Below are 12,691 nucleotides of genomic sequence, written 5' to 3'. Positions count from 1 at the left end.
AAGTTAAGTTTGCAGCCCCCTGCCCGGGGGGGGCGGGGGGCTGCAAGCTCAGGATCCGGCACCGCAGCGTGGGGGGGAGGCGGGTCGCGGTTGGGGGTGTGTGTGTGATGCATAGGTGCTGCCTTTTGGGATGGGGGCTTTTCTTCTTCGCTGCCTCGCAGGGCGACTCCAAATCCCCTTTTGTAGTTACTGCCCGGGGAGAGCATGCGGTTTTTGCGGGCGCGGAGCAGAGCAGCCAGCCCGGGGTTTTGGGGATGCAAAGCGCGCTAATGCTGTGATGCCTGGGAATGCAGGACTTCACCAAGGGGTTTGTGCAGCAGTCCTCCGGCTGCAGGGATGTGCATCTCTGCCGAGCACTCGTGTGTGCATGTCAGCGGCTGCTGGGGTGCCGCAGCCCGGCGCACGTTGCGAGGACCTGCTGCAAGGCGCGTGGGCTGGGCGCCATGTGCTGCTGTGCAAGCAGCACGGCAGAGCCCCCTTGGCTGGCAGCAAAGCCGCTGGGCTGGGGTTGCTCCAGGTCCTGCTCAAGAAAATGCTCCGAGTTGGCTGTGGGATGCTGTGGAAGATTTCAGTAAGCGTTTCTTTCCATTCCTGCGTTAACGGAGAGCCTGGTCCAGGCAGGAGCGCCAAGAGCTCCGTGTGGAGCCCCTTTGTGCTGTCCTCCCCATCCCTGTATTTAAATCTGAAGCCTCTAGTTAACTCTGAGCCTCTCACCCCTGCTAGGTGCTAATACTGCCAGATCAACACAGTCCCTGCCTGTACTCACCAGCGCTCCCATCTGCCTCTCGGGAACAGGCTGTGGAGCTGCGGGCTGTGTGGGAAGGCAGCAGCAGCCAAGCCCTGGGGCTGTGGGATCGCAGACAAGTGAGCCTGTATCCTTGAGCCCAATAGATTCCCCAGGGCTAGGGGCTGCAGGAGGAATTCGTGCAGCTGTTGGCCACAGCTGGATGCGCTTCCCGGCTGCTCCGAAGCAGGAAGCAGCCCGACGGCCCCTTAGTTGCCTGTTGCGAGCTGACACAATTGAGGGACTTCTGTGAATGCCGACACGGGAAATCCCACTCCCCTCCTGCACCACATCCCGGCTTGGCGGCATTGTTTCCGCTCACCAGCCCCTGTGAGCTACCAGACAGCCTCGGGCTCCCTTGAGCCTGCCTTCACTACAAAGCTATCTCAGGATGTGACTAGGCAGGGATGCTTTTCTCTTGGGTTCGCTGGTTATCCAAGTGCGGCTCATGGGCCATTGATACAGTGTCAGTGCAGCGCGGACACCACATGTGTGCCCTCTGGAGCACTCCTGCTCCCACCGTTGCCTTTTGCTCCTGGAAAAGACAAGTAGGCTTGCTCTTGGCTCACCGAGAAGGTCTTCACAGAGCAGGGGTGCTTTCCGTATGGCACCGAAGGCTGTAACATAGGCTCCAGAAGATGGTTTGCAGAGTGGCTCTTCCCCCCCAGCTAGCACAAATGAGAGGCGAGGGCTGTACCAGGTACCTGGAGTGAAGAGGATGAAGATATTCACTCCAGCCTGAACCAGCAAATGTAGCGCCAGCACACAGGGCAGTGTGGCACCTCCATCCTGCAGTTGTCCCTCTTCTGCCGTCCTCCCCAAGCTGCATAATTAACTACTGGCATCATTTCCCCATCATGGCATCCTTGCTCTCATTATCTTGGGCTGGGAGGTATTAATGAGCCTCTTCCTCTTTGAAGATGAGCCATGGGCTTTGTTCTTGCCCTCGCCTGACCTGTCTCCCTCCTTGTTGTGGTCTGGGGGGGAAGCCAGGGCACGGAGGACAATGCACCCGTTCACCCACTCCCACGCTGCACCTTCTGCCTGGCTCCACTCCCAGCTTTGCTGGCAGAGGCAGGGCTGGGGACCGGCCCGTCGGGCCTGAGGGAGCCCAGGAGCACCCACCTCCTCTGTCCATATGGGAAGGCACCAGGCATGGGCTTTGGGAAGCCAACAAGCAGCCTCTGGTGCTTTCTCTAGGGCAGATGTAGATCTCAGTTGTTTTCGTCCAGCGTATGTTAACGCCAGGTCCTTGGCGAGTGTTAAGAAAGCTGCAACACCCACTCTTATCAGCAGAGTGCCAATTGCTTGCAGTCCTTGCCAGCTCAGTACTGACCCCACAGTGCAAACTCCGCTCATCTCCTTGCACCTTCCTAAGACCCCCTAGCACCTAGCTCTGCCCTGTGACTGGGGCTGCTGGGGCTGCAGGACCATGAGCTCTCGGGGTCGCATCTCCGTGCTAACTCGTACTCAGCTGCCAGCAAGCTCAGGTGCAAAGCACTGTGCAGAGTGAGCTACAGGCATTTGCAGATGGGCAGGAGTGAGGGTTTTAACAGCCACACAGCTATTGGGATTTGATTAAGCAGTGCGATAAAGACTAGGTGCTTTCTAGGTTAACAGTGTGTAAGACGTGGGATGGGGAAAGAAGCATGTGGAGTAGGGGTAGACCCTGGGTGGGTTTGGTTACATCAGGATGTGTGGTCTGGAGGGACCCCACCAACCCCAGCTGAGGTTGCAGTGCAGCACTGCACGCCATCTCCCACTCCAGACCCTGCAGACCTGGTCAGGGCATTGGCAGTACATGGGCTCTGGGGTCCCCGTGTGGGCGAGGAGCCACAGTGCTGTGTGAGGAACGTGTACAAGGGTTGTTGCTCCCATGAGACAAGAGAAGCTGTTGTGTAGGGATAGTGCTAGCCCTTTGTAACCTCATTGCTGATGCTGGTGGTGTGAAGAACATCACTGTTGTGACATTTTGGTCCTGCTCTGGCTCGGAGCAGGCTTTTACTTGGTCTCACTGATCCCCAAGAAAGGGGTGGCTCAAAGCACTGGCTATGCGTGGCTGTCATGCACCATCCGTGACACAAATCGGTGAGCCTGGCATTCTGGGTGCAGTGCTTGAGGCTCTCTTTCAGCCTCTTAATTAAGCTGTGCGTGAGCACAGTCAGGCTTCATCTCCAGGAGACCAGCTGTTTTTGAGGCCAAAGGGGAGCGGAGACCTGTTGCCTACCTGCCGGCTCATGCAGAAGAAGCCGGCAGGAGATCAGGCGGATTTCCACAGAGCCTTCTTGCCTTCTTCCCACCACACCACTGCCAGTGGGATTTGCTTTAGTTCATTTCCTTTAGGACTTGTCTGATGGGAAAGCACCTCGCTGTGAAATTTCCAGCTGGAAGTTGATGGAGTGAGTGGACCGGGAAGCTGCAGAGGGAGGAGGCAGGCAGGGGCTGGAGGTGGAGAAGAGCAAGGCTGGGAGGGATGCAGCTGGGTCAGGAGCAGTGGCGGGACCGGGGGATCATGCGGTCAGCCTCCTGCCCGGCGAGCAACCACTCCGGCCACGTACCAAGGCTGAGTCACGGCAGCAGGACTGGGTCATCAACCTTGCTGTGCCGAGGGCAAGCCATCGACCTGAATGCATACCAGTGTCCCCGGACTGCCACTGAAATGGCCCCAGCCCCAGCAAGGCTGCTGGGGAGAGGGGCGTCCTGCCTGGGCCACCCCACTTGGCTTCTCCCGCTGCTGCCCATGCTGCAGCTCCAAGCGTGGTCCTCACCCCTGCCTGGTTCATCATGCCTAGCACAGCCACCCACCAATGCCACGCAGGGACAGGGAGCGATTTACAGCTGCGGCCAAGGGCCAGCTTGCCTGGAGGAGCTCAAAGATGGTGAGGGCTTTGGGGTGAGCAGCCCTGTTTGATTTTTGCTCCAGGTTTGCTTTTGGGAAACCCTCGTGAGAGGAGCTCTCTCCTTTCAGGCTTGGGGATTACCCCTGGAGAACAGCTCAGGGAGGAGGGAGGCACTAGTGGCACAGCTCCCTTCTTGGTCCTGGCTAGGGGCTCAGGGTTGAAGGAGCTGCTTGCCCTGCCTGCCCTGCCTTTGACAGGCCTTGTCTTTTCCTGGCCTCAGGACCAAGCTGGAGGCAATTCCATTTTTTTGCCTGGGATATCCTCCCTCGGTGCTGTGGATGAGCTCCCCGATGGTGTTTGCTCCGGACGGGACCTCTGCCCTCTCAGGGAGACTGCTGCTGCGGGATACACATGTGGAGCACAGTGCTTTCAGCCCATCAGGGTTTGTAGGTGTTGGGCTGTGGCTGAGGACAGCGGGGTTGGGTAGGTCTCCGCACTGTCCTGACGAGAGCAGGAGCGTTATCCATTAACCACAGGAGGAGGTAGACCAATGGTTACACAACCAAGCTATTAAGAAGCGATCCACCCTCCCCTGAAGTTTCTCCTTCCCGTCTTCACACCCGCTCCTCATGGCAATACAAGGCTGGTGTGACTGCATGGTGAACCACATCAGGGAGTTGATCTGCTGGCATGTTCCCAGATGGGGCTGTTACCCTGGAGGCAGTGGGTGCAGGGTGCCTGGGCGATGCAGGGCAGGAGCCGTGCCTTGCAGGGGGTCGAGGGAGCTGCCATAGGGCCCTGCACTCCCCCTGCCTGGGCTCTGCAGCTGGGCTTGCTCCAAAAGAGGAGCCTTCAACCAGAAACAAAACCCAACAGCAGTAAATTGCCTGGCCGTCGATAAACAAACACAAGTCATCCGCCACCAGCTGTCCCTCCCTTCCCCCATGGCTGCGAGGGGGATGTGGTGTGCCGGAAAGGGATTGCTTCAGCAGGGGTCAGCCCCTGGGCGCCGCCGTGGGAGTGTATCGGCATTGCAGTGTGTTCAGGCACTCGGGCAAGCTCCAGCAGGACACCTTGCTGGATGGCCAGCCCACTCTGACAGAGGCTATGGTACCCTTGGGTCTCCCTGTGGGGAGTCTCAGAGCTGCCCTCGTCTCCTCTGTTCCCCGAATTAACGTGGGGGAGGCTGGGATGCCGGCAGAGCCTGCAAGCTGACGCCAACCTCTCCAAAGCACCGTTTCAGCATGAGCAGAGCTCTTGGGGGCTCTCAGGTGGGGCTCTCCATGCCGACCTGAGGCATCCCTGAGGATGCTCATGGTCCCAGGCAGCCCGGGACCTTGTGGCTGTGGCACACCAGGTGGTGGCTGGTTGCACGATGCGGCAGTGTCTGCAGGTTGGGATTTGGAAGGGATATGACTTGCCCTTTCCTGACTTGCGGCCAGGCTTATTATTGTCGGTCATGAGGGAGAGTGTTTTGCTGGGGTTTGGGCAGATGTGAGGGTGAGCTCCCCACCTCCTCTTGGCTCTCCCTGCCTGATCCTACTCACATAAAGGTTTTCCTGTTTGCCGTGGGTTAGCCGAGGCCAGTGCTGAGAGCGGGAAGTTTGGGCTCTGACTTATTCTCTCCGAAGGAGGTGTCCGCCTCAAGCCTTGCTCTGGCTCCACATGTGAGACCTTAGTCCTGCCAGGGTGTTTGGAGAAGCTGTGTTGTTCAGGGAGGAGAGAAGGGGGTGCCAGAGGTGGTGTTTCCGCCCTGGGTGTTTACTCCAAGTCCTTTGCTTGCTCCACGCCACTGATGGCGTGCTGCCACCTTGGCTTCCCATTCCTTGGTCCACAGACCATGTGCTGCCCACATGGCTCTTCTGGAGCTGCTGCAGAGCGGGGACGTGGCAAGCCCGGCTCTCAGCAGGCAGCATCTTCCCCTCAGCCTAATTTAAAATCAGCTGGGAAATGTGCAGGCGTGTGTGGCTCTTGGAGTGCCCCCAACTCCTAGGACTTGTGGGGACAGCTTTGCCCTGCTGCTCGGAGCTGGCTGCAACTTTGGAAGTGACTGGCTCTGGGCACGGTCGACGTGGGGGGAGCAGACCCAGCCAGGGCATCCATCCCTTCTCCCTCCTTTTGTTTCTGGGGATCCTGGGGTGCCCCTCGGCTGGGACAAAGGGTGTGTGGGGGTGGGGGGGTGACAGACATGCCCCATCTCCTGGAGCAGAGCCGTCATGCCCCTGTCCATTGTGAAATGGCTGCATTTAGCAGCTGAAGCCAGTTCGGAGTTTGAGAGATGCTGCGCCTGTCCAAGCAGCGAGCAGGATCTTGGCAGGACAGGCAGCTGGCAGAGGGACCGCGCAGGACCGCAGCGGGTGCCAAAACCTGCTTCCCCACTCGCCATTCCCTTTCCCAGTAGGGCTGCGGACATTTCATGCCGAAAGCAGCGGTCAGCCAGGGCCCCTGTTCCTGAGCTGGCCTACAAGGAAAAGGCCGCTTGGTCTGTGGGGACCCAAAATAGCCCTTGTATTCTGTCCCGGCCACCGGGCACAGCTGACATGCGGAGGATGGAGCCAACCTTGACCCACCGCAGGCCCAGTGGTGGTTGGCCCCCGCACGTCTGTCCCAGCTTCTGCCAGGGGGCTGCTGGTCAGCAGGGAGGAATTGCCCCTCCAAATTTTGGGAGCTGGGGAGATGGTGACGCCGGGGGAAGATCGTGTTGTTCTGGCTCTGGTTTCACTCCTCCACCCCACTACTAAATTGGAAGCAGCTGTGCAGCCCGGACCAGCCTCCGAAAAACTGCTGAGGGGTGGCAAAATGAGCTCTGCCCCTGTGTCAGCCCCCGGCAGGGCTGGCAGCCTGCTGCAGCCACTCCGCCGAGTCCTCTGGGTGCAGGGGCAAGGCTCACTCCGTCCAGCCCTGGGAATGCTCTCCCACCTGCTCGGGGGGGCTCGGGCAAGGGGGCAGCGCAGTCCAGGTGCATGTGGTTCAGCAGCTCCCCCTGGGTGTGGGCAGCTCTTGCCGGCTGAGTGTTGCTGCCAGCTCTGCGCGTTTGCAGCCAGCACTGGCTCCATACGGGAAGGAGCCAGAACTGGAAGGACAGAGCCTCTCCCCCAGGAAGCGAATGTGCCCTGGGGTGCGGGAGGCAGCTGGGTGGCAGTGGGCAGGGGGCTGCTGTGGGCAGGTGCTCTCGCTGCTGGTTGACTGCCAGCTTTTCATGCCCTTCCAGAAGCAGCCCTGTTCTGGGGATGAGCGAGTGACCCCCGGGCTCGGGCTCTCCTGGGGGAGAGGAGCCCCCATAAAGTGCAGAGTGGCATTTGGGGTGGGGGAGCGTCTTTGGGGTTGAGCTGAGCCCTCCAAGACTCCTCCGCCAGGGGCTCCATGCATAGCTTGGGGAAGGATTTAGAGGGGCTTTTGACCTTTCCAATGATTTCACAGCCCCCCCCCCCACAAGCCTTCATTTCCCCCACCCCCCCCCCCGCCTTGCTCCTCACTGCAGGGCTGTTTTGAGGACCTCCGGCTGCAATGTAAGCTGTCCCCATCCTTCTGCCCCAGCCCCTCACCACAGGTTGCTCTGTGCTCAGCTCCCTTGTGTCGTTCTTGGCCTGACTCCTTCCCAGGACTGCCAGCTCTGAGCTCAGTCCTGGGGCCAGGAACATGAAGCAATGAAGGAGGAATCCTCTCCACTCTCCATCCCAGCACCCTGGGGGCCACCGATGGGCAGGTGGCCTCCTGCAGTCCTGCTCTTCCCCTCCAGTACTGCTCCCTGAGCGGTGACCTCAGGGTAGCCACGTGTTGCTGGTAGATACAGCAGGGTATAGAGAAACTCATCTTGCCTCTCTCTTTCATTCCCCATCCATGGGACTCTCTCCCAGCCTGGCCCGCCTGGGTTTCTTCTCGTGCATTCATTGAGTCCATATCTTCAGACTTGTCTGGCCACGGGCTGTTTTGGTCTCGTCCTGTCTTGCCGTGTGCTTCCTCTTTACGGGTCTCACCTCCACTCCTTTCAGCCGCAGACATGAGGGGGAAATGGGGACACAGTTCCGTAGGCTCAGCCCATCCCTCCGACGTGCTGTTGCTGCTGCCCAAGGTGTGGCCGGCCAAGATATCATCTGTATAGATGGGGATTCCTCTTGAGCAAGCCGGAGCGTGACTGGGGGGAAGCTACTAAAGCAGAAGAGATGCGTCTGGCAGCCATGCCCCAGGGGGTCTTACCTAAGCACTGCCCCAGCCCACCAGGGAGCATCCCTCTTCCCACCGGACTGGGTGGAAATGAGGAGTGTCACCTGCCCGCAGGAGAGCCGGGCTGCGGGCAGGCAGGAGCCAGCACTGTGCCTTGTGCTGTGGCATGGTTGGGATTGCCACTGCCCTCCATGCATGCCTGTCCTGGTACGTGGTGGCCTGTGCCACCAGTGCACCAAGCTCCAGGCTCCTTCATGCAAGGAGGGTCCGCTCCCAGCTCGGAGCTGCCTCTGGCCACTCCTTGTGCTCCCAGCTGATTTTTACATTAGTGGTGTCCGGTTGTTCTCCCCAGGGGTCCTGTAGGGTTTTCTCCATTGGGAAGCGGAAACATGGCTTCCTCCCATTGTGCCTCTTCCCGCAGTGGCCCCCCGGCTGACCCTGGGGGAGCACCTCTTCCTGCAGCACCCCCCTCCCCGTGACCCCTGGGCAGAGCCAGGCAGCACCTCCGCCGGCCATGACGGCACCCCGGGGGGCTTGGACCAGCCCTGAGGACATGGGCTGTGGGGACCTTCCCGGTGCAGAGGATGCTGGGCGAGGATGAAGGTCTGGGCAAGGAATCCCCAGGCTCTCCCTGAACCCATAGCGGTCCCACGGGAAGCCTTGGCCAGGTGGCGTGAGCTTGGTGTGAGCCTCTGTGCCTGCCTGTAGTGGGTCATCCCCCCCTCCCCTTCCCCACCTCCAGGCAGCCCCTGGAGGTACTGAGAGGTGCCTGGAGGCACCATCCAGGTCCTGGAGGTGGCCTCTGCCTGTTTTTGGAGGTTTCTGCAGCTGCATTGAGTGGAGCTCTGAGCAAATCCCTCCCTCCGCCCTTGGGAGAAAGGGTCTTTATTTTTCTAAGTTTCCAACAAATGGAGCCTGAACCTAGCCCTGGAAAAACGTGCCTCCTTCCCCAGCCTGCCGAGAAGCAGGTCAAGGTTGTGGCTTGGAGGGGATGGTCTATTGGAAGGAACAGCAGCCTGAGCAGGTGCCATCAGGGAGACCAGGTCCTCAGAAGAGCCCTTACGAATCCTGTCTCTGCAAACAGGCTCCCAAGAGCAGCTTATCTCTCCCTCCTCAGAAATGATGCCCCCCCTTAGCTCCTGCCCCCCCGGGTGCTGTATCTCCTCCTGCACCCCCAAACCACCAGCCTTGGAGCAGGCGACTGCTCCAATATTTGCAGGGCTTTTCCTGCCTCTCCCAAGGCTGCGCCGTCCCCCACAGTCCCGTGGCCTGAAGTGACCAGGAGCAAGGGTCTGGGACCAACCTGCCCTTCTGGTAAGCTTCTTGCTGTGACATTAAAATATCCCCCCGCAGCGTTGGATGGGACGCTGAGCAGGAGCACCCATCTCCGCTCCAGGGGGTTGCACAGGTGCCTGGAGGGGTTTTCTCTGGCCCGGGGACCAGGCGTGCCCAGGCTTGGGCACTCACTACGTGCTGGGGAGAGAGGTGTGTGCATTCATCATGGGGCTGCCATCGCTAGGGACCCCTTGTTGGTATTTGGCCAGTAATATGTCAGGGCTGGAAACCCACTCAGCAGCCCCGGTGGGGAGGTGGATGCCCACAGCCCCATGAGACTCAGTGATGCGTGGAAAAGTCCAAGCTGCGTTGCCTGGGGGAGTTTTATGGCTGGCTCTGCCCCATCACTGCCTGCTCCCCTCTCCCTGGTGGGAAGCCCTTCAGGGACAGCACTGGAGTCCCCTCTCCCTGGTGGGAAGCCCTTCAGGGACAGCGCTGGAGTCCCACTGGGCCCTGGGGAATTTGCCGCCCAGCTGGGTCGCTTTACCTCCTGGGGGTGAGGGCCCCCCGGGGAGCCTCTCAGGGTTCCTTGAACTCTCCAGATAAGGGACTTTGCAGCTGGCTGGTGTGTGCAGTTCAAAACACACCACGGGGCTGAATGCTCCCCCCGCGCCACCCGGCAGCCGAGATAACGACCAGCGGCGGGTGCTGGGAGCAGGGACGGCCTCCGTAGCTTCTGCTCTGCGAGGAGTTTGCATGGTGGCTGAGAGTGCCGCAAGCCTGAAGAAAGACAGGGTCTGGAGCTGCCTCTCCTTTTGCCAGCGGAGGAGTGGAGGGAGCAAGGTGAAGCAGGCTCAGGGTCAGAAACGGTGCCCAGGGCTGGGATGCTTCGCAGGGAGGTGCTGAGGAGGCATAGCTGCTGCTTATGGCGTAGAAACCTCTGTGGGGTGAGGGTGCTGCACGGGCTGCCTTGCAGGAGGTTTTTTCTGCCTGCCAAGCCCTGGTGATGCAGAGGGGTTTGTCTGCATACCCATCCTGCTGCCTCACCCAGCTCCCTCCTCAGGACACGGGCACGAGCAGCGCCAGCGGGAGCGGATGGTGCAGCAAGCCTGTTTGCAGAGAGGAAGGGCTCGGAAAGGAGAAAAAGAATAATAGGAAGTGCTATCTGCTCTCTGATGGTAACTGTGCACAAAGCACATCAGGAGTAGGAATCCTGCCGCAGTCCATTGGAGGGATGGGGGATCGGAGGAAAAGAGGCCATAGCAGAAAAGCCAGATGAAGCTTTCGCTTCTCTGTCCGCTCCAGAAGAGCCTGAGCAGTTTCTTTCACCTTCTTTTGGGGAGCTCCTCAGAGCATCTGCAGAGGAAAGGTTAGAAAGGAAAGCTAAACAGCAACAAGTCTCTGGGGCAAGGCGATGTCCACCAAAAGGAAAGGGAGGGTGAATGGGCTGGCTGTCATGTGTGGCCTCTAGTCATTCATTCACAACTGCCCTGGCCCCCGGGGACTGGGAGGGGGGAAAGATGTGACGTTCATTTCTAAGAAGGGCTGGAGGGAACTTCAGGGAAAAGCTGACGGGTGAATCTGCTGCGTGTTCCAGGCATCTGCGCAGGGACGGGGTCTGTGGGCAGGTGGGGAGGCTCCTGCCGAGGGGCCCCCAAGCTGGGGCAGCACTTTGTAGAGACTCTGGGCTTGTGGCGCCCACGCCGCTTCTCAAAAAACATTCAACCAGGGCTTTCAGCCCAGTTCTTAAAGGAGCTGGCTGGTCAAGAGGGAAGGTCCTCGCATGGCTCCGTAATTGGTATGAAAACAGGAAGGAGGGCGTAGGAGTCAGCGGTCAGTTTTTGCAGTGGAAAGAGATCGCTGCATCGGGTCCCATGTTTTTTCAATGCATTCGTGAGTGACCTGGAAAAGGGAATGAGCAATGAGATGACAGGGCTTGCTGAGGCGATTGGATTACTCAGGTTCGTAAGGACAAGTGCCAGCTAGGAGGGGTACAGACGACCATTACAACACCGTCCGGTAGGCAGATGAAATTCAGTTTAGATAAATATCAAGTGATAGACGGGGGAGGGGGGGGAGCCCCAAATCCACAAACAAGATTACACACTGAGCTGGCCACTCACAGCAAGGCCTGGGGCTGTTTCGGATAGCTCGGTGTGCATAAAAACACATCAAATCATCTTTGTGAGTGACAAAGCAGAAACAAAGCAGGAAAGCCTTGTGCCGCTCTTCAAATTCACTGCTCACCCCCTCGCAGTCCCTGTGTGCCCCCAGCCCCAGCATCTCTGGAAGGGTTGAGGGGAGCCGGGGAAGGTTGGGAGGAAAGCAACAAGGAGGACCGAAGGCGTGGAGCCGTGCCTGGATGACTAAGTGAGCTAGAATTTCTCTGTTTGGAAAACGTGCTGTAGGGTGGATACAATCCAGGCCTGTAAAGCCGTGGCTGGCATGGAGAAGCCACTCCAATGTTCATCCACCCTTTGACGGCAAGGGAGCCCCGGCCAAGGCCCTGCGCATGGGGAGAGATGCTGCCCTCACTCAGAGGCTCCCAAGTTAGAGGGGGAAGCAGGGATTTCACAGAAGTGAAACCCGCTGCAGGCTACAAAACACGTGAACAGCATATCTCTCCCAGCTTGGAGACTGGGGGAGCAGTCAGGGAGTTAGTCTATGCCTGTGCCACTCTTACCCTTTTTTGGCATTTTGCCCTCTGATGGAGACAAGCTTTTGAGCCAGATCGGCCTCTGATTTGACCCAGGGTACCTGCCCTTATTTTGGGAGGGCTCGCGTTTGTTCCAGCACTGCAGTGATGGTGCACAATCACACACACTCATACGTCTTGTGAAATACAAGCATGTGTCCTTGCAGCTGGTAGATGAAGGTGGAGGCGGGCAGGATGCTGCCCAGGAGGCTGGTTCCCTGGACCCCGGCACAAGGTAGGAGGATTCACGAGCAGTGTGGTTAGAGTTCAAGCATGCACATGAAATCTCATGAAACAGGCGGTCTCGGAGCATTTCCCATTCTCTAGCTGAGTCACGGCCACCAGGGCTTCATGTGACTCTCACACCCGTGCCCAGCTTGTTTCCTGCCCGCAGGTAAACCTTGATGGGCCCCCAGTTCAGCCTTCCTGCCAGGAGGGCTCTGGTGTCACCCAGGGGGGCGAGCGGATGTAGGGGATGGGGTGAAGCCTGGTGAGGCAGCTGGCCCTGCCCCGTCTTGGCTGCGGTCGGAGGAAGTGCTGACCTTATCCCTGCAAAGTGATCCCCTACAAGTGGCGGCAGGAGGACGCGTGGTGCTCACCATTGGGCCTGCTGACAGCCCCTTGTCTAGGGACTGCAAGGACGGTCCTACAGCTTGGCGTGGCGTAAAGGGCTTTTCTCTAAAGAGCTGGTGTTTCTGGGTATAAACCCATAGCGTGCCTATCCAGCACTGTGAAATTGCTCTTGAGTGTAAAGCCAAGCCTGCGCTGTGCTCACCTTCGGTGAAGGCAGCAGAAGCAGGAGAAAAGGCGATGCGTGGGAAGGGAGAGGTAGGGAAATCTCCGACCCCGGTGACAAACAGCTGCCTGCAGGTGTGGCTGTCCTGCAGTGCAAGTTTTTCTGTGGAGGTTAGGCAGTTTTGGTGACAGCCGGCC

General features: G+C 59.1%; 1 protein-coding gene across 5 annotated transcripts in view; it reads left to right on the top strand.

Annotated features, from left to right (window-relative positions):
* SLC29A1 (solute carrier family 29 member 1 (Augustine blood group)) overlaps window positions 1–12,691 on the top strand; it is a 42,114-nt gene that overhangs the window by 12,756 nt on the left and 16,667 nt on the right. The window contains exon 1 of one of the 5 annotated variants that reach the window (XM_019473251.1): window positions 9,786–9,906. The exons of the other annotated variants lie outside the window; for them this stretch is intronic. The gene's annotated coding sequence lies outside the window, so the exon portion shown is untranslated. Of the gene's footprint in view, window positions 1–9,785; window positions 9,907–12,691 lie in introns of those variants that run through there. 5 annotated transcript variants of the gene reach the window in all.

The sequence above is a fragment of the Aptenodytes forsteri genome, unplaced genomic scaffold (genome assembly GCF_000699145.1).
Source record: "Aptenodytes forsteri isolate BGI_AS27 unplaced genomic scaffold, ASM69914v1 Scaffold309, whole genome shotgun sequence".
Lineage (NCBI taxonomy): Eukaryota > Metazoa > Chordata > Aves > Sphenisciformes > Spheniscidae > Aptenodytes > Aptenodytes forsteri.
Note: the sequence above shows the minus strand (reverse complement) of the source record. Positions and strands in the feature narration are given on the sequence as shown.